The following is a 23894-nucleotide window of genomic DNA, read 5'->3' as shown; positions in this document are numbered from 1 at the left end:
CGTAACGCGTCATGTGATCAAGGTCCAGGTGGGACCGAAACGCGTCATGGTGGCATTGATGCAGGGTGTTTGAAATAAACGACACAAAGAACTTTGGGTCCGCGTGTTCATCCTTTTTCTAACTGCATGAGAAAAGTTTGGGTGGAGTACAACAATATATATATATATATATATATATATATATATATATATATATATATATATATATATATATATATATATATATATATATATATATATACATATATATATATATATATATATATATATATATCAACATATATATATATATATATATGTACATATTTATTTGTACTTTTTATATAATTTTAAAATTATAAAATACATTACAATTAATAGCTTTTTAATTGTTTTAAAGTAAATATATATAAATATATTAATTAACTTTTTATAATTTTTACTTATTATATTTGTTAAAATGTATATTAAATCTAATTCATTTTGTTAAAATTAATATTATTTAATATTTTTAATGTGTATTATTTAATTTTGTATATATATATATATATACATATATATATATATATATATATATATATATACATATATATATATATATATTTTGATATATATATATGTATATATATATATATATACATATATATATATATATATATATATATCAAAATCAATATTTTGTACAACTATCGATTTTTTTTCAAATATTTTTGTACTTACCTGTTTAAGTATAGGGAGTCAATAATTTTGTATTTAATATTTTTACATCGATAATTTTTACATTGATATTATAGAGATAGATGTTGTGTCAGTGAACAGTGGCAAAGGCAGCACTGAAGGCCATTATGTATTTGTGCATGGCCTGCAGGAGAACTCAACTATTCTTCTGGGGCATGTGCACTTCCCAAAAACTGTGCCGGCCCAATTTCTGACCCTTGTGTTGTCCATAGTGATGCTACCATTCAGCTCAAGGTCACAGAAGCGGAGTACTTTTGGGATTTCCTCTCTGATCATTGCCCGCTTCTGCTGTACACTGGGTGGGGGAGCCTACACTGCCGGGGCCAGCTTGTGCTTATAACCTGCAGCTCTGGAGGACACTGTCTTTTGGTAAAAGATACGTAAAACCCTAATTAACTACACAGCTGAAAATTGTGGGACTCCTACCATGCTGCAGATAGAGTGGAAAACTCTCAAGACTGTGGTGCTGAGCCACTGCATACATCAGGCAAAGGGGTATTATTGGGGCAAAGGGCCGGATCATCCGTGGACTCACCCAGGTAGAATCCTCCATGGGAGGAATTGAAAGGGATGCTCTGGAGGGAGGATTTGCTCTGGAACAACTGACTGAAGCAAGGGACTGTCATGCCCGCCTCCTTAAATCGTTGCATTGCATATATTACAGAGCATATCAGGTGATGCGACACGAGGAAGGAGGAGTGTGGCTCAATGGTTAGAGCGGCAGATCCTGGTGCAGAGTTCTGGCCAGGGACCAGGGTTCGATTCCCGCCTCGGCAGGGTCCCGGGCTCAATTTCCTTGGACCTGTTAATTCTCGCCTCGGTGCCTATTCTAATCACGGGCCCCATGCTGCAACTCTGGGCAATAGCTTGCTTAGCCTCCACACAGGCCCCAACAGTGCTAAGGTTGCCTGGCTTCACCCTGGAGGTGCCCAGGAGTGGACACTTCACAGGGAAAGCCAGGAGGGGTTCCACAGCGGTTTGAGTATCAGCGCCAGGAAGCCGAATAGGCGACACCGCAAGGTGACCGTCTGGTGACAGTGCGCTCTATAAGTACCATGACATTTGACATTTACATTTACGAGGAAGGGGGCAAACCGGGTTAACTTTAGGCATGGCTTTTGTGGTACACTACGGACATGGAGCTGATAACCACCACACGTCTTTCCCTGACATTGATCTCCACCACTCAGGGAGCAATACATGATGCTTTCTGCTGTGTACAACTAGTGCCAGTGGAGTGCAAATCTAGTATTTTTTACTTGTTAGCTGCTGTCACGTTGTTAGTGATCCCTTGGGAAGGTAGAGTGGTGATGAATAGTCAGATTACGGCGCAAAATATCTGCTGTGCAATTCGGGACTCACACACTTGTGAAACTCTGGGTCCTGATCGTTTGCCATTTACATTTTATAAAATGTATCAAGCCCTATCAGCCCAGGAGGTTTATACTGATGCCCTTGATACGGAGTATTTGCCCCCATCTATGCGTGAAGCGCTGCTGGTTTCACTCCTGAAGCCGGGTCGGGGCTCCCTATCTTCGTACAGACCATTGTCTCTGATGGGCAGTGATTACAAGACACTTAGTAAGTGTCTTGCGACTCTGTAGATGGGGCATATGTTGGTACTCGTCCAACCTGACCAAAATAGATTCATACCAGGCAGATCCACGACTCTCAATATCCGTAGGCTTCTCAGATTGCAAATGGAGGCACCCATACAGTGGCTACATGCAGCATGCTTGGTTATACACCCTGAAATGCACCCCCTGACACAGGACCTTTACACCATGGGGACCGAGAGGTGTCAGTCAGTCAGCCAGTCAAAACACTTTATTCGATTACTTAAAATCATAAAAGACAATATAAAACCATTCATATTAATATATACAATCAATCAATAGTTACAAACATTATTCAAAAGACAACTTAAGATCAGATAAAAATCAGATAAAAGTCAGGCAGGGTTATTCTATACAATCGATCTTTTGGTATTAATCTGTGCAGCAGCCACCAGAAAGCTAGCAACAGAAAAAATAACTCGGGTACTGCTTAGCATCTGGAGAAAAGTAAGAGCGGGCCTGACTTGTAAGAAACCCGCCTTTCTAAGAATTGGCAATAAACACTTTTTACGAAGAGGGGATTGATGACATGGCTAACTAGGGCCATCAATTCTTCCGTTCAAGACCCACTGGGAATTCTTCGGCACACCTCGGAGGAAGATGTCTGTCAACCCAAAAGAAGTGGGAAAGAGTTTGATGTACTCAAGGAAGGTCTCGTGCAATACCAAGGTTCAAGTCTAGTCTAGTTTATACAGTTTCATGTGTTACAATGAGCTTACTTAACACCGGCCAAGGTCCATATGATATGATATATCCCACCACGACTCCGAAATCCCCTTGTAGAAGGGCCCCTGTGACAGATACGGTGCATTTGTTCTGGAGCTGCCCATCGGTTAGGGTGCTGTGGGGGGAAGATTGCATCATGCTTGCAGGTATCACAGGCCGGAGGGACTTGGAGTGCATGACAAACTGTTTTCTGGGCCTTTACAAGCACCATAAACTGTGTGCAACCTCTAATCACTACACAGACATGGCACTGTTGATCATGAAGTGGCCGATCGCTATGCACTGGAAGGCCTCATCATTGCTTAGTGTAACATACTGGCCGAATGTGACCATCCAGTGGGGCATGTAGGAAGTGTCTGCATTGTGAAGTCTAGAAATATGGGGCTTCATAGATGTGCCATAGCAGTAAATTCTGATGCATTGCTTAACGACCTTCAGAACCCCCAGATGATGATGAAGGGACTGTCTTATTAGATACTACATGTACCTAAATGTCATATGCAGGTTTATAGTGGCACTTCCCCCCAACGCGACATGCCTCACCCCCCACAATCCTACCCACACCTGTATGCGGCTCCCAACTAAGAGTGTATCCCATGTGGGTTTCATGGTTTACGTATGGTTGTGTGTTTTGCAAATTATGTACTACCACACTGTTGTGAATTCTGACTAAAATGCCCAAGGCTATAATTAGGCACGTTGTATATGATTTGCTGATATATTGATAAAGTCTCTAATACTGTTTGTTATGCATATTTTTAAGATTCAATAAAGATGGTACAAAAAACTCAACTTACAAATACAGTAGCACAGTCCTGGTGTGTGTTTTATTGCTGGTATGTTGTTCATTGGTGTAATGGTGCTTCTTGTTGGTATTTTATTGCATTGCATTACAGTTGTTTTTATTGTAATGTAGGGTCATTGTTTTACCTCCTATACTTAAACATGAGCACAGTCCTATTACACAATACTATGGGACAAATGCATATCCAGGATACAGTGATAGTAACTATTTATCCCCCTGGTCATATATTTAGATACTCTGTGGCACATGTTCTAGGTGTGCAGCTCCTACCAGCACGAGGCACTTTAGGATAAGCATATATATATGGTGGCCATGGGTCTAGAGCCCACTGTACCATTAAGACTCCTTCCTTGGTAGAGTCCAGTGCATCACCGTCTGTGATTTGGGTTGTTGTAATCCTTTCTTGTATTATACTCACCTTACCATCTCCCACTGGAAATAACTGCGATGTCCACATACTGAAAGAAACAACATTACAGATTAAGTAATATCTATTACTAATACTACAGAAGATATCGAAGACAATGCAGTCACATTTAGAGCTGAACAGAAGAGTTATTCCAAAGAAAGGAGATAGCATGTAACTCCCTGAAAATTGGCACTGTCCCCTTGAAAGTAGAGAGGGAGAGGTTAATTTTTCAGTACGGGTCATATAGGTATCACCCGCCATGGTCATCGTTCCTTATAACAATAGTGAATTGCACGACAAATGTTCGGTCTCCGTAAGAGTAGCATCTCTATCACAATTCATTCCTCTTGCTTATCACAGCCCTTACATAAAGAGGGTGAGTAATGTCAAGAAAACAGACAACTGTGCTGGCCCATTGAAGTTACTAAACTTTTTAAGTCCCTCCTATAGCCATTAAGACGAGTGGAGCTAGTTTGAAGTTGGAGACCATGGGGCACATGCATCAAACATTTTTGCCTTCACGGCCTGTTTGGAACGCAATAAATGCTTTGCAGATGCAGCAAACCTAAATTTACGATTCTGTATCCTGTTACCGAATCGCAAAATGGGTTTGCGATTCGGTATTTGGAAGGGACGTGATTAGGGTGTCCTTTCCAAATACTGAATCCTAACTGTATGCATGAATGTTTTGTGACTATGAATGCGGTCCAAAATATTTGCATATTACCACCTTCTTCAAGAAGGCAGCAACCCATTTGCAAATGGGAAGGGGTGCCAAAGACACCCCTTCCGCTTTCATGAATGGTTGTAAAGCCATTCATTTTTAAGAGCAGGCAGTGGTCCCAATGACCACTGCCTGTTCTAAAAAGTTTTAAAGAAAACTTCATTTTACTTTTTATAAAATCGCTATATTAAAATCTTTGAGTTTCATGTATTGTAAATTGTGATTGCCTAATTGCGATTCTCAGGAATTCACAATTAGGTATTCGCAATTTACATTTTTGATGCATGTGGCACCATTTTTCTAAAACTCCAGAAAACTTGCAAGGAGGTGTGCACAGTGGCCAGATCATACATTGATTGTGCTTTTATGGTGCTTCTTCAGGGTCTTTGGGGTTACCATATAATGATCCTAGTCCATTAATAGGAGGAACAGTTTATACTGTAAGGTATGATGTCATCTCTATTTATGGCTGGGACTAGACTTGATGAGTGCAGTGCCTGTATCTGCCCGATTTGTCCGGAGTGTCTGCCTAATCTGAGGTTCTCCTGGGAAGAAATAATTTTGAGAGGGGGATTCTTCAGGTGAGGTGCCAGCATTGTTGGTACCTCAGCCCGGCACCGCTAGCTTCAGAGGGCTGTAGCAAAATCTCGGATGGGTGCACCCAAGCTTTGCCAGGTGTCTCTTAGAGGAAGGGACAGAATCCAGGAGACCAAAGGACTTGAGCCGCGGAGACCTTAGTGCTGAATGGTCTAGCAGTAGGCTAGGTCTCAGACACCAGTGGGTAGATCACCCAATGTGACCTCTGTCCAAAGACCGTCTTCTTCACAAGCCGCAGAGAGCAAATAGAAGTTGGTGTGGGGTGCCATATCCAAATAATTATAGGTGGTAATATTTGTGTGACACTCTGCTGAATGCCACCATTTATTAGGGATACCAGCCTCAGTGTATTATACAGGGTGAGGTGGTTCAGGATATGGGCAACCAAATCTTATTGAACTACTTAGGCGATCCGTAAAATAAGAACCTAACCAATGTTAACAGAGCCATGTCTTGTAGTTCCTACTAATGTGTAGGATCTGCACATTTGTTGAATAACATAAACTTTGGGTGAGGAGCTAGACTGATTCCGGGCACCTCTGCATTATATTTTGGCCTAGAGTCCAGCAAGCTCACAATTTCACCATAAGCACTTCTAATCTAAACAGGGAGCAAATGAATTCTGGAAACCAATGAAAATGACAGTCACGTCTCCTCAGGGATCATGGTGACGAATCTAGAACCATTTTGCTCAGTCACTCGTGCTCTCTTGTTTTCAGACAAATAAAAAGAGAATACACAATGGGACATTTTCAATATGTTTAATGAACCAATGTTATCCTTGTATAGAATACATGTGCTGCGATAATCAGTAGATTAAAGTGATTACGAGCACCAAAAGTGTAAATAACAGGTATAGTTCTACCATGGTACTAGAACAGTGTATATAGGCAGGCATATGATACAGGGTGTTAATCAGATGTACTCCTACAATATAACCCCTACTCTATGTGTGTCTAGTGTATAGCCAAGAATCCATCCACGTGATGATCCAACCCCATTACTTAGCGGGAAAGAATTTAGGACCCCGCCCTGGTCACGAAGATGTCAGGTAGCTACTTGGCCATAACCTCAGGATTCAGGGTCCTTCAATGTCAACCGTAGTGTATCCTCTGCTAATCCCCGCAAATGCTTATTTATTTATAATAAACAGCATCCTTGCAATGTGCTTAAAGATTAGTATTGGTATGGATATGCGTATTGCCCTGTCACCCCATGGATAAAAATAGAACGATATTTGTACAGTTTATGTAAAGGCTTTGTACTCAGTGTTTGGGGCATCATGATAATGCTGCATAAAGCCAGGTATGTAAGCAAAGCAGTTTCAGAGAAACTTATCCAACATTGTCATACATGCAAATATGTGCAAAAGGTTATAGTAAAATGTTATTGTGCAGAAAGTGTGCTGTAGCTACATGGGACTAACTTGGACACATAGTCTGCTTCGGAGAAAAGAAATGGGCCTTACCCTAGAAAATCACTTCAAGCCTTTCTGGGTAAAGCATCATGTGCTTAATGTTCAAGGCACTGAGTTTATGTTTCGCGGACTCAAAAATATTCCCACTGCTGCTGAACCAGTTTGTAAAATCCGAGAAGATCAAAATCCGTGTAGATTCATACTTGACCTCACGAAAGTACCAGGTCTTTGTCCCTTGAGTTCAGGAATCATGCTATCAATGGGCGCAGAGTGGCCTTGTGTAGCAGCATCCGAGCAAGGTCCCGCTGCACCCCTTTGTTGAGAAAGCAATGGGATGACTGGTCTATCAGGAGGAAGGGCCGCAACCACTCTTTCAGGAATTGCTCAAGTTGCAAACACTCCACCGCCTCCAGGATCCTCAGGACTCTAAACTATGGAGTGCCCCTAACCGTTCTCCACTTGGGCTGCCAGTTCCTCCAGAGTGGCCCTGGAGTTTCAGAAAAGTCTGGGTGAGCTCCCTCACTGTACCTTCTAGCATAGCGATCCGTGTTTCAGCGTTCTCACACCATCCTGTGGTCTTCTTCTAGTCTTGCCGAAGTAGGGTCATGGTTGTGCCCACCACCGAAATCTGGGTCTCTAGAGTGTGGCACAATGACTCAATTGTCTCCCTACGAAAACTCCACTGGCTCCCCGTAGAGAAGAGAGTCACCTTCAAAATCCTCACACATGCCTACAAATGCCTACACAACAAGGGACCCAAATACCTTAACGACAGAGTAAACTTCCACGTACCTAAAAGAAACCGCAGATCCTCCAACCTCGCACTGGCTGAAACCCTGCGCATCCACAGAGCCAGGGCAGGTGAAAGATCGTTCTCCCATATTGCAACCAAAACCTGGAATCATCTACCGGCAGATATCAGATGCGATCCCTCCCTGAACACCTTTAAGAAGATGCTCAAGACCTGGCTCTTCGGCTGAACTGATCCGAGTACCCCCCAGCACCTTGAGACCCTCACGGGTGAGTAGCGTGCTTACAATTCCCTGATAGATTGATTGATTTATTGATTGGTAGGATAGCTTCTGTCTCCAGATGAGGTTGCCTCAGACCATCTCTGGAGCCTCCTCCATAGGCCCTGTGGCACTATCTCCATGCAACGGCAGCACCAAAGGCCCAGTGAATATGTCCAGTTTCCCCTGTTTGGGCTGAGGTTTCTCCCTCACCATGCTGGCCACCATCGTGGCTGCCTTCAGGAAGCAGCATGTTGAATAACGGTTGGCCCGGCCACTGTACCCCCAGAAGATCAATTCAGCAATCTTATTAACACTAGTATGATATGGAGAAATGCAGACAATCAGCATTACAACTGATGAGGTCAGTCAATATGTTTAACAGAATAACCTCAGAGAAATGCCGACACTAAGTAAGGGGCCAAACATTCCCACAACTATGATTAGGTAGCAAAGATAATTCTACCCTAGAGCCAGTTATTAAATTCCAAATCTCCACAGCATGTTTGCCTAAGGCTGTATGTTAAATAATATGCAGCTTAAAACTATATTCCAATGAGCTTTAGCCTTGAATGAATTGGGAGCCTGAGCGTCAAACCTTAAATCCTGCCTGTTTCAGGTTTGCATATTCCTCTGAAGTATAGCGTTAATGATCTCAGGTAAAACCCAGAACGTACCAATATATTATAATCATCTAAAGCATTGTTATGTTAAGTGCTCAATTGAAGTCAATGGACACCGAGTTCAGCATTTTAAAACCAGCTGTCACATTTACTTGTTCTCCTCTTTTAAACCTTTTCAAAACTATACTGTGACTGTGTTATATCCTGCTCTACCTCTCCATTTGTGCTCTTCCTCTATCTTTGTCCCTCCTTAGTGTTAGTGCCTGCTTGTCTATGTGATGTCTCTGTGATGTCATCCAGGATTCTACCTGTTGCTGTTCAAGGGATTTATCAGTTACCTGGAGGCTGAGCAGGAAGTTATCTGCTCCCAGTGGGGTTTCTTACCATATTACATTCCTACCTGAATGCTGTACCTTCTATCTAATATCAAGAATAAATATACTACATGTACATTACAACAAGGACCCTTCATCTTTATTTTATTGAATTTAACACTGGCGACGAGGTAAAAAAGGATCCATTTAAAAGGAAAAGGACTACATTGAATTTAAAAAGGACATCATTGCAACCAAAGACAAGAAGAGAAACGCTTAAAATTACTTTCCTGCGTCTGGGTGCCCCACCAGTGTCTGGTTCCAACGGACAGTCTCAACCCAGAGCATTGGAATAACCTTTGCTGAAGTAATACTACTACTAAATCATCTGGCACTAGAGCAAACTTAAAGGACTCCCTGTTTTCATCTAGTGAATCAGCGTTTTACGTGAGTACCGTTGCTGCTGCTATCTGTCCTAGGTGTGCCTGTGCTACTTCTGCAACCTCCTGTTTAAATGAAAGTGTGCTTGTGCTATTTCTGGAATCTGCTGTTTAAAAGATTGTCAGCTCACTTTGTGACTTCAGTTTATTGCCTGCGCAACTTGTGCCAACCTGCTGTTTAAAGGTCTCCTGTTTACAAAAGCGCTACTAACTGGGACCGTTACAACCTGCAATTAAAATTAATTCTGCCTGCATCAATCTGTGTGAACTCCATGTTTCGGTACCTTGGAGGTTGTGCACTAGCAGTTTGAGTGAAGAGACGGCTATTCTACTTTGTTATTTGGCTTGCGGTGTGGCCTACGCTGAGACCTGTTGCCTATTTCTGCCAACCACGTCCTGAGCATACTCTGCAAACTGTGCTGGAATTCACATGCCACCGCTTGGCTCTACACCATTTGGGAGTCTGTCTACATTCCTGACTTCGAGAATTGGAACTTCATCTGCACACCATTAACTTCTGACATTACACTACATTTGGATCTGTAACCCGGGTGAGAGATCGCTCACCGGTGTTTGCTGTTTCATGATTAATTTATTTATTTATTTATTTATTTATTTCCCTTGGAAAAAATTGTATTCTCCAACAAGGTACTGTTTGATTTTCTTTACATTTTCTCAAGGACATTTCTACACAGCTGTTTGTGTCTCCCTTCATTCAAATGACAACGGTGACTACTTTTATTATTTTGATTTGTTATGATTAAGATGTTGTGAACAATTTTGCATATTTCCTAATTTATGCAATGTGTAGTTTGCGCTGTAATTTACCCTTGGGTGCATTTCTTCTAAGTACTGTGGTGTGCTAAATATCGATTTATATGCTCAATGCTTAGAACTCTGTTTCTAGGTTATGTATGTATGCTGTTACATGTTCTTTTCTGTGTGGATTTGCAAGTGATACATTTTGAAATAATTTATTCTATTATTGCCTGCTTTACTGGAGCCACGTTTGTGCTCAACCTTTGTTGAGGTGCTCATTTGCTTTCATTTTGGTGATGATTTTTTGGTGTTATGCTTATTGGGGTCATTTATGTGCTCAACTATGTTGAGGTGCTCCAATTTGTTTTCATTCTTAGTGATGATGAGCTAGAGTGATGCTCAATTGTGATGTTTATTTCTGTTATGAACCACTTTATAGTGCTCTATTGTTAGAGGTGTTCATGTGCTTGCTATTAGAAGCCATAGGGGCTCAATTTTATTGTCATTTCAGATGAACCACTTATAGTGCTCTATGGTTAGAGGAGTTCATCTATTTACTGTCAGGAGCCGCAGGGCTCAGTTTTATTGGTGATTTTCTGTTATGAGGACCTGCATGGGCTCAGTTTGATTCTACTGATAGAGAAGTTGTGCATTTTCTGTGAAGAGCCGTTTTGTCATGAACCACTTTTACTGTGCTCTATGTTTAGAGGAGTTCATGTGTTTACTTTGAGGAGTTGGGCTCATTTTTATTGTGCTTTATTTTAGAGCAGTTTTATTCTATTGATAGAGAAGTTGTGCATTTTCTGTGAAGAGCCGTTTTGTCATGAACCACTTTTACTGTGCTCTATGTTTAGAGGAGTTCATGTGTTTACTTTGAGGAGTTGGGCTCATTTTTAATGTGCTTTATTTTAGAGGAATCGAAAATATTCGAATTTGAGGAGTTGATATTTCATTTTCTATCTACGGTACTGAGCCATACTGTACCTTTGCTCATTTGTTTTGAGATGTTCAGTTTTCATTTCGTTTAAGCTTACATTCTTTTGTAAGCTTACGGTGCTTGTACAGCATTTGTACTTGTACCCCTTTGATATTACCTCTTCTTTCCATCTTGTTGAAGAGGGTGTTTTTTTCTGATGCATATATGTTCTTTCTTTCTTCTGCCTTTCTGCTTCTGCCATCTTCTGTTTCATCTTATCCATGTTTTCAATTAAAGGAGGGAGGTGTGTTATATCCTGCTCTACCTCTCCATTTGTGCTCTTCCTCTATCTTTGTCCCTCCTTAGTGTTAGTGCCTGCTTGTCTATGTGATGTCTCTGTGATGTCATCCAGGATTCTACCTGTTGCTGTTCAAGGGATTTATCAGTTACCTGGAGGCTGAGCAGGAAGTTATCTGCTCCCGGTGGGGTTTCTTACCCTATTACATTCCTACCTGAATGCTGTACCTTCTATCTAATATCAAGAATAAATATACTACATGTACATTACAACAAGGACCCTTCATCTTTTTTTTATTGAATTTAACAGACTGCCATGTTACTTAATGAGCTTGATCTGTAAAAGATAAATGCACATCCAGCCAATTTTTAAATATCATCCAATTTTATTGTCAATCTATTGCACTACGGTTGTACTAATCAAAGTTCCTCTTTGCTCCTTTTTAAATTAACATATGTATAGGTGAGTTATATGGTCTTAATATTTTTGTTATGATTTTAAGTAATCAAACAATAAACTTGAATTTGAAGTCAATAGAATTGCAGAGAGGTAACGGCCCACTGCAGTAAAGCTGCAGATGGGTTTATATTGGCTGCTCACACTTCTTACTCCTAGGACAGACATTGGGACAGGCATGGGGACATAAGGAGTCAAAGGCTCTGTGTTAAGATAGTGTACGCTCATGAACATGACTAGCAGTGCCACAACCAAAATGAGTTTTATTATCTATAGTTTGATCAAGCTGGATAGTAACTAGAAGGGTGAAAGACTGAGCCTGCCCGACAATGTTTAAAATTCATGCCTGCAGATTAAACAAAGATCTTAACAGTTTAACGGGCCTCGCTGAATCCTGTTCATGCCCTACATCTCTTGTTGCTCTGAATAATCTGAAAGGGACAGTTTCAAGCTTTGCGCATCATCGCTCAGGCCAGGCCTCTTTTACCTTGTACACTGTGAAACTAGGGTGTTTGCTACCTGTAGAGATGATCAACGCAGGATGGTCTCTCTCAAATTTGATGCAATGGGCACGTTGTTGGAATGCCACGCGCATGAGCTCAAAGGCATATCCACTTCTGTGTGGAAACTCACGTCTGTCCTGCAGAATTGGCAGTGGGTTTGGGGGAGGGGATTCTAGTGAGAAGCTATAGCACTGCTGCAGCAGTTAAGTTACAGGGGGCCGATATTGCAGCACTGCTGGAAAACTGGCCCCCAGTAACCAAACCGACATCCACTGCTTGAAAAATGGTCCCACTCTTCCGGCCCACCATGATAATGCCTGGTGCCCACCATGGCAGGCCCGCCCTGCTATCCTGACTCTACTGGTAAGATTTCTTTGTGTTTTTAAAGCCCAAAAACGAGCAGTGCAGTTATGTACAATGCACAGCCTGAACTGCCCCTGAATTGTTATCTATCAAAAGCTACTAACTAACTTTAAATGGCATTTGACTTTTTGCTTTGCGACTTGCTATTTTGTGTTGACTTTACCTTTCTGGATGTGTTATGTTTTACTTTTGATGAATAATGAATTGGCCAAAAATTACCTCAACAGAAAGAAAGCATGGGAGGGTTGGACCGAGCGCCACACGACCACCCGGGTAAAGAAAAGCGAACTGTGGTGGAGAACGGACCAGTGCTTGACCTGGCTAATTAGTTAAAAGTATGAATATGAATCAGACCAATATTGTAGATAAAGTCTAACAGTGCTTACCATTTGTTTGTTGATTGCTTGCATGGCTTATATTGTTTGTGGATACTCTATTGTCAAAGAGTGTGCACACAAATGTCATCTGAGTAAGAGACAATGGGAGAGTATAAAGACCAACAGGTTGGTTAGGTGGGACTGGCAGAGGTCCAGAAAAAAGGAAAATGAGTATGAGTGCACACCCAAGATATAGACTAAGCAGACTCTAGAAGTAGTATCGGAGTGAGGAGACAGGCTGGAGTGCCAGTACACAGACCACATACCCTAGAATATTTGAGAAAAAATTGTAGCCACCCAGATCCCTTCATGAGCCCTCCGAGTGTTGACTGAAGATTTGTTGAGTGCAAAGAGATCTTTAGGTGTAAGTACATGATACCATCCCTACTTTCCTCCTCAAGATCAACTAGAAAGAAAAATGCTGAAGGACATGTTATTCCATTTTTCGTTTCCCTCCTCTCTCGATGGGATAAGCTGCAGAGAGAGACAAGGCCTGCAAACTCTTTAGGGCATATTAGCAAGAACCTCGTTAAAATTATCGCCGTTTTAGCGGCAGGAAAATGCCGCTAAAATGGCGATAATGGGCTTGCTAATATGCGTTATAGAATTCCAATAGAAGCCCAGGTTAGATGCGCAGGACATCTAACCTGGGCTTCTTTTGGAATTCTATAACGCATATTAGCAAGCCCATTATCGCTGTTCCTCCCCGCTAAAACGGCGATCATTTTAATGAGGTTCTTGCTAATATGCCCCTTTATCTGTTACTGAGCATTAGTGAACTATAAGGAACGTTGATTGTGACTGGACATTTTAATTGTAGTTAGCCCTCAACAAAATTGGCTCCAACCCATATTATGTACCAAACAAACTGTAAATACATGTGTAAATATTTATGATACTAGGTGCTGCTCACTAATGAGGATGAGAAGGTCATTTTTGGAACATTGTACGTTTTCTATAGACAGATTAGCTAGTCTACAGAAAAAGCAGAAAATCCCCTAACAATCAAATATAGATTATATAATAGAATGTAATGAGCAGGCACACATGAATCCCAAGTGTTGAGTGAAAAAGATACTCAGGAGAAAATGGAATATCAAATTAGCCTTAGACACCTTACGAACAGAGTTAGGCTTGTGCTTCAACTGCTCCGCCTCTTCCGTATCTATATCTCTAGATCACAGATCCATGAGAGAAAGAGGACAGCAAAAGCACAAGGGAGAATGTGTTGGCCAAAATCCCCATAAAGGCCGATGGGGCAGGAAATCAAAGAGGTAACTTATAAGCAAGAATTGCCTTGTGATTGGCTGACTATAAATCAACAATGTTAGAGGATGATTCCACTACTGCAGGGCTTACCTATTGAATGTGGGTAAATTCATAGATAACTACAAATTGTGTTCTCACACCAGCGGTTCCACTGGTTGTGGAACAACAGCAATGCACAGTGATGCTCAGCTGATTTCCGTTGTTTGGGCAGTGCGCTGTGATGCGCACACCGCAGCAATTGAAGTGTTACATCGGGTGAATCTCATCAACGCACTGTGACGCGCACACCTTTACTTTAGATTTGGTAAGGTATTAGCACACGGTTGGCAACTTTTTCGACATTGAGACCACTGAAGTTGGTAGTTTAGTTCTCACAAGGAAGTTTATACTACAGCTATTTGCCAACGTTAACTAAGGTGTAAATATTTTGCTCTGCACATTTGTTAATTCATACAGTGAACTAGTCCCTCTGTTGGGTGAACAAAGGACATTGTGTGATTTCTGTTTAGTTTTTTGGATTATAAGACACTTCCCAGACATGGCTAGTCAAAACTTTTCCTTACAACCACCGCAAACCTTTTGGCCCGCTAGTGGAAATCCTTGCATGAAATGGATAGAGTGGAAAGCGTATTTCTTGAATTTTATACATACTATTGAAGAAGATGGGAAGATGACACCGGAAAGGAAAAAAAGGATTTTATTACATCCTGTTGGTCTGGGGTGACTTAAAGCATATGAGGAAATGACAAAAGCCTTTGGTTTGTGGGGATGTTAATTAACCCTGGGCGAAGTTCAAGGAGTTGCACAGTGCGGAGCTAGAAAAATGCAGTTTGCAGTAATTGCACACTGCGGATGCTTGTCCCTACCGTGCAATCATTGCGAATGGAGCTTTGCACAGCGCAAGCAGTCCCTTCTTTTCCTTTTCTGCCGCTCAAGTAGATTTTTACTCGAGCGGCAGCTTTCTCAACGCAAACAAGCAGTTTCCCATTGCGAGCAGTCGCGAGCATAAGCGACCACTTCCAATGAGAAACCTGACCACCCTTCGGTCGGAAATCTCGCAGGGATGTTTATTTTCCACGCTCGTGCTTGCCAACTTGATGTTGAAGATCGCGAACGAGGAAAAATCTCACCAGCATGGTAATTTTCCTCGCTCACGGTCGCCAACTTGACTTTGATGAACACAAGAGAGAGAAAAAACTCCGCTCTGCGAGTTTTTCGTAACTCCACGTAACGCTGAGTGCAGGCCAGTCTGCAAACTCCGCGAGTGGAGCAGAGTTCACCACCCAGGCTTAATGTTAATGTATTTGATGCTAGGGTATAGCATAGATATAGTAAGGTACACATTCTTTCATAGGAAACACGAGGTGAATGAGACTGTAGATAGGTATGTATCTGCTTGTAGGAAGTTCTCTGCTGATTGTAAGTTTGATCATCTGCAAGATCAATTAATCAGAGACCAGGTGGTGATGCATGTGAAAGACCTTGCAGTTCAGGAGAGGTTATGGATCAATGGTGACACTGGTTTGAAAGTCAATTTAGCCATCGTTAAGAAGGTAGAAATGTCCAACTGTAGTGCTAAAATGCTCAAGCAAGAAGCTAGAGAGGTGTCGGAAGAGGTTGTCAGTAAAATCAAAGCAAACAGCATGATAAAACCCAAGAAAGAATTGATTAAGAACCAAGAATCCATTAGAAAAGGGATTTTGAGACGATTCCACTAGGGTAGTGCATCACATTCAGCATCTCGCAAATCCTGTCCTGCCATTAAGCAAGTGCTCTATGTCTTGGGAGGCCTGCGCATACTCGTGTGTGCATGTGCATTCCTCCCAAGAGTGACATAGAGTGTAGGGGTTTTGTTTTTCCATGGACAAGCCTGGAGACAGGAGGAGACAGCCTGGAGGAGGAGGACAGCCCGGGCAGGGCACGGCAGGGTGGAGAAGCACTGTGACCACGTAAGCCTGTGGTGGCCTCGGGGTGGGTGGCAGGGCAATCTCCACTACGCCACATTTTTTGCTGCAGTTCGCATTCCCAGCGCAGCACAGAGTTTGTAAAACTCTGCAAACTCCGCTGGAAGAGTGGAGTTCGCCACCCACCCATTTTATCCGGAAGGTGAAACTGTTTCTTACACGTTTGTTGTAGTGTCTTAAAACTATCCGTTTTGTCCCCTTTGTCCCCTTTGAGGTTTTGAGCGCGTTTTCATAGAGGAGTTTTCTGAGATGTGTTTCATCAAGATTGCATATTGCAGTAATAATTAGCAGGTGGTGAGGTAACAATGTAATAAGCAACTTCTCAAATATCTCTAATATCTACAAAGCCAAGCGCAACCCCTTTTTCTGCATATACTTTTCATCCCTCTTTCATCCCTCTTGCCACCCCCGTCTTGCCTCTTCTTAGTCTCCCCTTAGTCTCTGTAATCAGAAAACAATGCCGAGATAATTGCTGGAAGGTTTTCAAGATGGCCGCAAGCCGCATCTGTGCTACACAGACCACTTCCACAGCAAACCCTTTTACCCTCCTCCTGGGGCTAAACCTAGTGTTGCACCACAGGTTGCAAAAAAGATTCTAATTATCTCCCCCTCTTCTCCTTTTCAAATCTTCCAGCTCAGATCTTCTCTCTCTTTGTAGTAAGTTTCCGTCCATCTCTGGACCCCCTTTTCCCTTTTATTTCCCCTCCCTAGCTTGCCTTCGCTTGCCCTTCTCTGCTTTTGCTTTATCTGTCTTAAATTGCTTTAATTGTCATTAATTGCCTTTGGCTGTCTTTGCATGTACGTTTAAGATTGTTGTCGTAAGGAGAAGGGACCATTTAGCAAACTCTCTTCTTGTCCTTCCTTTGATGAAGCAAGTAATAATAGAGCACAATGAGAGAGTGATCACAAAAGTTACTGCGGTCCCAAAATAAAAGGGGGGAGTGGTATGCTGGGGCCCCATGATGAATCAGCACCAACGATAAGCGATAGTTAGTGCAAGACACAGTGCTAAAGCAAGTCCAAAGGGAATATACAAAGGCTAAAGTGTAGAAGCCAAACTGATATGTCCTGTTACTGTTTTTTAAGCTGAAAGGGGTCGGGTACGATCTATGGCACAGCTGGAGACTTGAGATACTTCCAGGGTGCCGCTCGAAGGCGTGGACATTGGGTGAATTTTCTTTCCTTCTGACCACGGACAAATAAAGGGCATACTAAGGAACTCTTACCGACTGAGGGGCAGAGCATTGCAGGAACAACAGCCGGTCCAGGACTGCGTGGACCAGCGGGCCTCGCGTGACATCATTGGCCGCAGCTGGGGCCTCTGCCCGCACCCTCCCGCTATCTACTTTAGCTACGCCTACATCCACGTACGCGGGACGAGCCCGGGTGAAGCCCGGGCCAAGGGCGGGCCCGTTTGAGCCCGTTAGAGACCGGCAGAGACCGGACCGGGCCACACCTCTTGGCTCTCACATTCACCTGTCAGAAGGGGTCGCTTCAATAACTGTAAGTTAAAACTTTCTTCTTGACCGAGGGTTCCTGCTCTTTAAGATGGCCGGACTTAAGCTTAGGAGCAAAACTATATCTGCGACCAGCAATACAGCAGGAACTTTGGATAATTATATCACCAGAACAACTTCCCTTATATCTAATGAAATCTCCATTCTGGAAAAGCGTTTATCCCAAGAAGTGTCAAATACCAAAAGATCTTCACTGGGACATATTATGAACGCTAAATTGCCAGTTAAGGGTGGGGTCACAATCAGTAGCTGTATTGAAATGTTGGCTAATGTGGTAAATGAGGGGGCAGGAGCATTGGGGGAGACTCCTTTGCAGTGTAGCAATAGCAACGATCAAAGTATCTTGGAACACAACCCTGCACCTACTGTTAGCACTGTCCCTGCAGGGATAATCCAGGAGACTTTGAATGATACTAATCCAAGGGGGCAGCGAGAGGGGGCCATACCTAAAAGGAAGCGTATTGGTCACAAACTAGGCAGCCGAAAGGCCTAGATTGCTAAAAATGCGGGTAGTTTAGATCTCCCTAGAGATAGAACCCCTACACCCAATATGGTTGATTTGAAAAGTGATAATTATTTTACCCAAGAGGAAGATCCAATGTGCACTAAATTAAGCATGAAATGTAAAGCCTTGATAGACCCCCTTGTAGCCAGACTAGCCCAGATAGAGCTAAGGCTGTCTAGTATTGAGAAGGCTACTACCCGGGTTGGAGATGACATGGATAGGGTCAAACTGATGTTGAGGGAGGGAGACCAGGGTGCTAAGAAAGCTCAGAGGGGGACTCATGCTGATACTACCAATGCCCTAGGAAGTGTGGGACACATAGTACAAATGTTACCCAGGAAAACCAGTACCACTGCACTGAGATGTTCAGAAGCAGGGGCTACCGGGACAGAAAAAGACACTAGCTCTACTTCAGTGGTTCAGAGTAAGACAAGTCCGTCTGGCCTCAGCACAATACGTTGGTAATAAATCTACCCTCAGAATCAAGCCCCTTTGTTGTTGTATTAACAGGGGTACCTGTGTTGGAGGACCCGGGGTGGGAATCCTATCAATCACTAAAAAACAAAGTTACTAGTTGGCTGAATAGGAATAGGCCACTGCCTTCCCAATGCTTTAGTGAGATTTTGATGGTACGAAGGATACACTGGATAGGTACCTCAACCAAAAGTATCAATGGGGATTGTGTTTTGGTTAACTTCCGAGACCCAAGAACAGTTAGGCACATATGTTCTTGGCCTTACCTAGACCTTGATACTACTATCCAGTCCTTCCCTCTGTCTTTTTTCTACCGGCCTGTACCCCAGACTGCCAATGAGGAGCTAGAGGACGGTTGGACGAGGGTGGGTTCCAGGGGATGGAGAACTGAGACTGGGTTAGGGAAGGTCCACATCAATCCCCCGGGCCCTTGCTTGACCTGTAATCGTTTCAGCCCCCTGGACATGGTAGACTGACTCCCCCCGCATTTACTCCGGGAGGGCGCCGAGTCACTGGCATGCTCTAGGCCGAGAATACATACTGGGCCTTCTATAACGAACTTTGATGAGGATTTCTGCCCATCCAAGGAACCCACTGGGTTTGATGCTAGTTCTAACAAAGATGCCCCAAACTGTACAGCGATTGGAAGCTTAGTTCCTTGCGAAGGGGCACAGGAGATTCGGGAGCCCATCACGAGAGATCATAATAGGGGAGGGAGGAGTTCTGTTAACCCTGACAGCCATGGCATTTTAACTATCTTGTCATGGAATTTGGCTGGCCTTGGTAACAAGATCGATTGTCCAGAATGGGGAACGTTTATAGATGGGAATGATGTGTGCCTTTTCCAAGAAACATGGGCCAGAGAGGATAAGACACGCACTGGTTATGATGCTGATTCTGTACTAGCGAGATGGGGTGGGAGGGGTCGCCCCTCGGGGGGGCTTTTAATCTGGGTGGGTTCACACTTAGGCTGCACGGCCAAGTCCCTGAATACATCTTCAGATGACGTGCAATGTGTGGTCCTGGAATGGCCAAATGGCACTAAGCTTGCACTGGTGAATGTTTACTCTAGACCGGTGAGCGCTACCATGGAGTCCAATACAGTAGAGAAACTCTCCTCTCTTATAAGTTCCATACCCAGAGGCGCCCAACTTGTGATTGGGGGCGACCTAAATTGCAACTTCAAGCCGCTGGCAGGGCTTATGGATGGAGGTCTCCTCGAGGAGGATGTTTGTTGGGATATACCCACTTTGGACTAGTCGCCCCCCAGACCTTGGACACCATTGGCGGTACAAATCACGTCCCTAACACTTAAGCACTCAATTAGGGCGTGCAATGGCAGAGTTAACTTAGATAGACCCCCCAAGTGCACCTTTAACAAGCAGGGCAAAGAGGCCAGGTTGGACTACATATTTGTAGAAACTAGCTCGTGGGGTACAATAAGGGACTTCTCTGTTACACCACGGGAAGACAGTGATCATTACGCCTTAACCTTAAAAATAACTATCCCTGGTATTGCAAGGGGGAATCTGGATGCAAATCCCGACCTAGTCTCAAGAATGATCCTAACCAACGACTGGAGAAGAATAAAGTGGGCAAAAATAGTAGAAAGACCAGAGCAAGTCTCGGAGCTTTATTTTATTTTTATTATTTTTATTTTTGGTTTTTATAGAGCGCGTAGTCACCCTTGAGTATCCCAGCGCTAGAACCTCGAACTCCTAACGGGGGGCACAGGGAGATTTCGGAGAAAAATCAGGGAAAAAGGAGGGTTTTGAGGGACTTTCTAAATCGAAGGAGGTTTGGTTCAGCTCTGAGGTTCGAGGGGAGAGCGTTCCATTTTCTGGCCGTGTTAACCGAGAATCTGCGGCCGCCGATACGGGTTTTCTTCACCCTAGGGACAACGATAAGGTTTCCCTGTTCGGATCGAAGCGATCTCGACGGTCTGTATGGAGTGATCCAGGTGCTCAGAATGGGGGGACCCGCATTGTTCAGGACCTTGTGTGCCAGACAGAGGGCCTTGAAGGCGACTCTTTCCCTCACGGGGAGCCAGTGAAGTTTTCTCAAGGCAGGTTTGGCCGATGTTCTTGCTGGGGTGTTTGTGAGCAAGCGGGCTGCGGCATTTTGGGTTTTTTGTAGTGTTTGCAAGGTGGCTTCCGGCGGCCCGAGGTAAATAGCATTACTATAATCCAGCCTTGCTAACACTAAGCCTTGAATTAGCAGAAGGCGGGACTGGAATGGCAGTAGGGGGAGTACTTTCCTACATGATCTCAGGAGCCCGTAGCAGATGCCGGCTGTTTTCCTGGCCTGTGTGCGGAAAGTAAGATCTGTCTCTATCCACACTCCCAGACTCTTGTGGGACAGGGTCACTACCAGCTGAGTGTCGTCAGCGTAGCTGACGATAGTGACTCCGAAAGGGGCGACCAGCTACTCCAGTGGGGCCATGTACACGTTGAAAAGTGTGGGGCTCAATGAGGAGCCCTGGGGCACTCCACACTGGAGGGGGATTGAGGGGGAGCGGCTTTCTCCTTCCCAGACTTGGAAGGAGCGTAGGGAGAGGAAGGATGTGAGCCATCTCAGCGCACTGTCTTGTACACCAGTGTTCTCTAGGCGCTGGGCTAGGACCTGGTGGCTGACAGTGTCGAATGCTGCGCTAAGGTCCAGGAGGACCACTGCCACTGATCCTCCTGTATCCATAATTTCCCTCGCTTTTTCTACTGCCGCCAGGAGGGCGGTGTCAGTGCCCTGACCTGGTCTAAAGCCTGTTGGGGAGTTTTTTAGGCGGTGGTTTGCTTCCAGGAAGTGGGACAGTTTTTTGTTTGCGAGCTTCTCCGCGACCTTGCCTATCCAGGGGAGGAGCGAGATGGGTCGATAATTGGATAAGTCCGTGGGGTCTAGTGACGGCTTCTTCAGCAGACCTTTAACAACGGCCTCCTTCCAGCTTTGTGGGACTTCTCCTTGGGCAAAAGAGGTGTTAATGAGGGCCGTGAGTCTAGCTGTGATGGTTCGGGCTATGTTCTTCGTGAACCGTACGGGGACTGAGTCGCTGGGGGCTCCACTTTTCGTGGCTGCTAGAGTGGTTGCCACTTCTTCTTCTGTGACTGGTCCGAATGCTGTTAAACAAGAGGAATCGGGTTTGTCCGTAGGATTCCCTGACGTGAGGGTACAATCCTTTGCAACTCCAGAGGTGGCCTGATTAGTAGCAGGTAGGGAAGAAAGGATTTTCTTGATTTTATTGTCGAAGAAGTTGGCCAGGTTAACGCATTTCTCCTCAGCTGCTTTGGAGTCCAAGGGTGTCTGCGGGGGGGCTGGGACATGGAGAAGCTCTTTAAGTATGGAAAAAGTCTCTTTAGCAGAGCACGAGGAATTTTGTATTCTTACCTCGAAGAAAGAGCTTTTAGCGCTGTGGAGGGCTTGTTTGTATGCCTTCATGGCAGTTTGATAGGTGTTTTTGTCCGTTGCTGTTTTATTTTTTCTCCATGTTCGTTCCGTCTTTTTGCACTCTTTCCTAAGAATGTTCAAGGCCGGGGTGTACCAGGGGGCATGATTGATTCTCTTTACATGTTTAAGAGAGCATGTTAATGGAATGAGGCTGTCTAGGGGGTTGGTGAGCCAGGTGTTAAATTCTCTATCAGCGGTGTTAGGGTCAGCTGAGAGGGGGCCGTCGGAATCCCTGAGCCTCGCTTCCCATTTTTCTGGATTTAACTTGTGCCAGCGTCGAGTTAAAATCCTGGTTTTCTGTTTGGGGACCGAGGCGGGCTGATAGGGCCAGTGCATCGGGACCAGAAAGTGGTCAGTCCATGGAAGGGGGGAGGGGTCTCGGGTTTGTAAGTTCCTGATATTGGTGAAAACTGGGTCTAGGAGATGACCTTTCTCGTGAGTGGGTTTCGAGTTCAGGAGCTGGAGGTCAGCTGACGCGAGGTCTGCTAGAAGATTCGCGGCAGTGTGGTCTGCCGGATCTAGGAAGTGTAGGTTCAAATCCCCTAGGAGAAGAAAGTTGGGCGTTGCTATTGTTTTTAAGAGGATGTGATCCATCAGAGTGTTTGAGAAGTCACCTATTGGGCCTGGTGGTCGGTATACCAGAAGACCCGATAGTGAGGTGGTAGGGGAGACCTGAAGGGTGAAATTACAATTTTCACAGTCCTTGACCGTACCGTCGTTGATCCTGCAGCTAAGATGGTCTTTATAGAGAATGGCGAGCCGCCACCTCTTCCAACTGGTCTGTTAAGGCAGCAGATTTGGTAGCTGGGGCGGGTTGCATTGACCAAGTCTGAGCCGTTGTTGGGGGTCAGCCATGTTTCGGTCAGAAATAGGGCGTCTAGCGAAAGGGTTAGGGTGAGGAGGTTTATCTCGTGCGAGTGCTTAACTAGCGACCTGCAGTTCAATAGGCCCAGTCGTAGCGTGCGGTTAAATTTCGTGGTTTCAGGGGTGTTGCAGAGGGGACATCCTGTGAACGGGGCGTCGTCCTCCAGGATGTATTCGCACTGGGGACTTTTCTTAGTATTCCAGAGACGGAGGGTATCCGGGGGGTAGGATAGGAGGGGCTGAGAATCGGGCATAGTGTCCGGTCCTAGGGCCGTCTAGGCCCGGACGGGCCCAGACGGGCTTGCCTTTGGCGCGCCTTCGGCGCGCTGACGGCGCGCCCGCTGCGCCCGTCCGCTGCGCGTCCGGTAATTACACATCTTTAATGTGTAGGAAAGGGGCGGGTGGGCGTGGCCTCAAGTGGGCATGGCCTCTCGCCCTCGCCGTGAATGGCGGCAGCAAAGTTTGTTTGTTGGGTTACAGTTGCAGCGAAGGGGTCGCTGTTTCGGCGCTTCTGGACGGGTAAGTGATAGTTTTAAAAGCACAAAGAATTAGGCGTGACACAGATATACAATATTTTAAAAAGATGCTTGCTAGTCTCCCGGCTTCCGCCTCAGGAGCTTACGAGGTTCAAGTGAGTGGCGCTGAAGGCAGCGTTTAAATACCGCGGGCGGCGGGTGGGCGTGGCCTCAAGTGGGCGTGGCCTCTCGCCCTCGCCGTGAATGGCGGCAGCAAAGTTTGTTTGTTGGGTTACAGTTGCAGCGAAGGGGTCGCTGTTTCGGCGCTTCTGGACGGG

General features: G+C 44.5%; 1 long non-coding RNA gene across 1 annotated transcript in view; it reads right to left on the bottom strand.

The window, feature by feature from the left end:
* Positions 1-23894, bottom strand: part of LOC147740934 (uncharacterized) — a 305323-nt gene that overhangs the window by 63184 nt on the left and 218245 nt on the right. The window contains exon 5 of the long non-coding RNA XR_015299437.1: positions 4283-4322. This is a non-coding gene — a long non-coding RNA (uncharacterized LOC147740934). The remainder of the gene's footprint in view (positions 1-4282; positions 4323-23894) is intronic.

Source organism: Lissotriton vulgaris, chromosome 1_1 (assembly GCF_964263255.1).
Source record: "Lissotriton vulgaris chromosome 1_1, aLisVul1.2, whole genome shotgun sequence".
In the NCBI taxonomy this organism is placed as follows: Eukaryota; Metazoa; Chordata; class Amphibia; order Caudata; family Salamandridae; genus Lissotriton; species Lissotriton vulgaris.
This window is presented reverse-complemented; position numbering and strand designations above follow the sequence as displayed.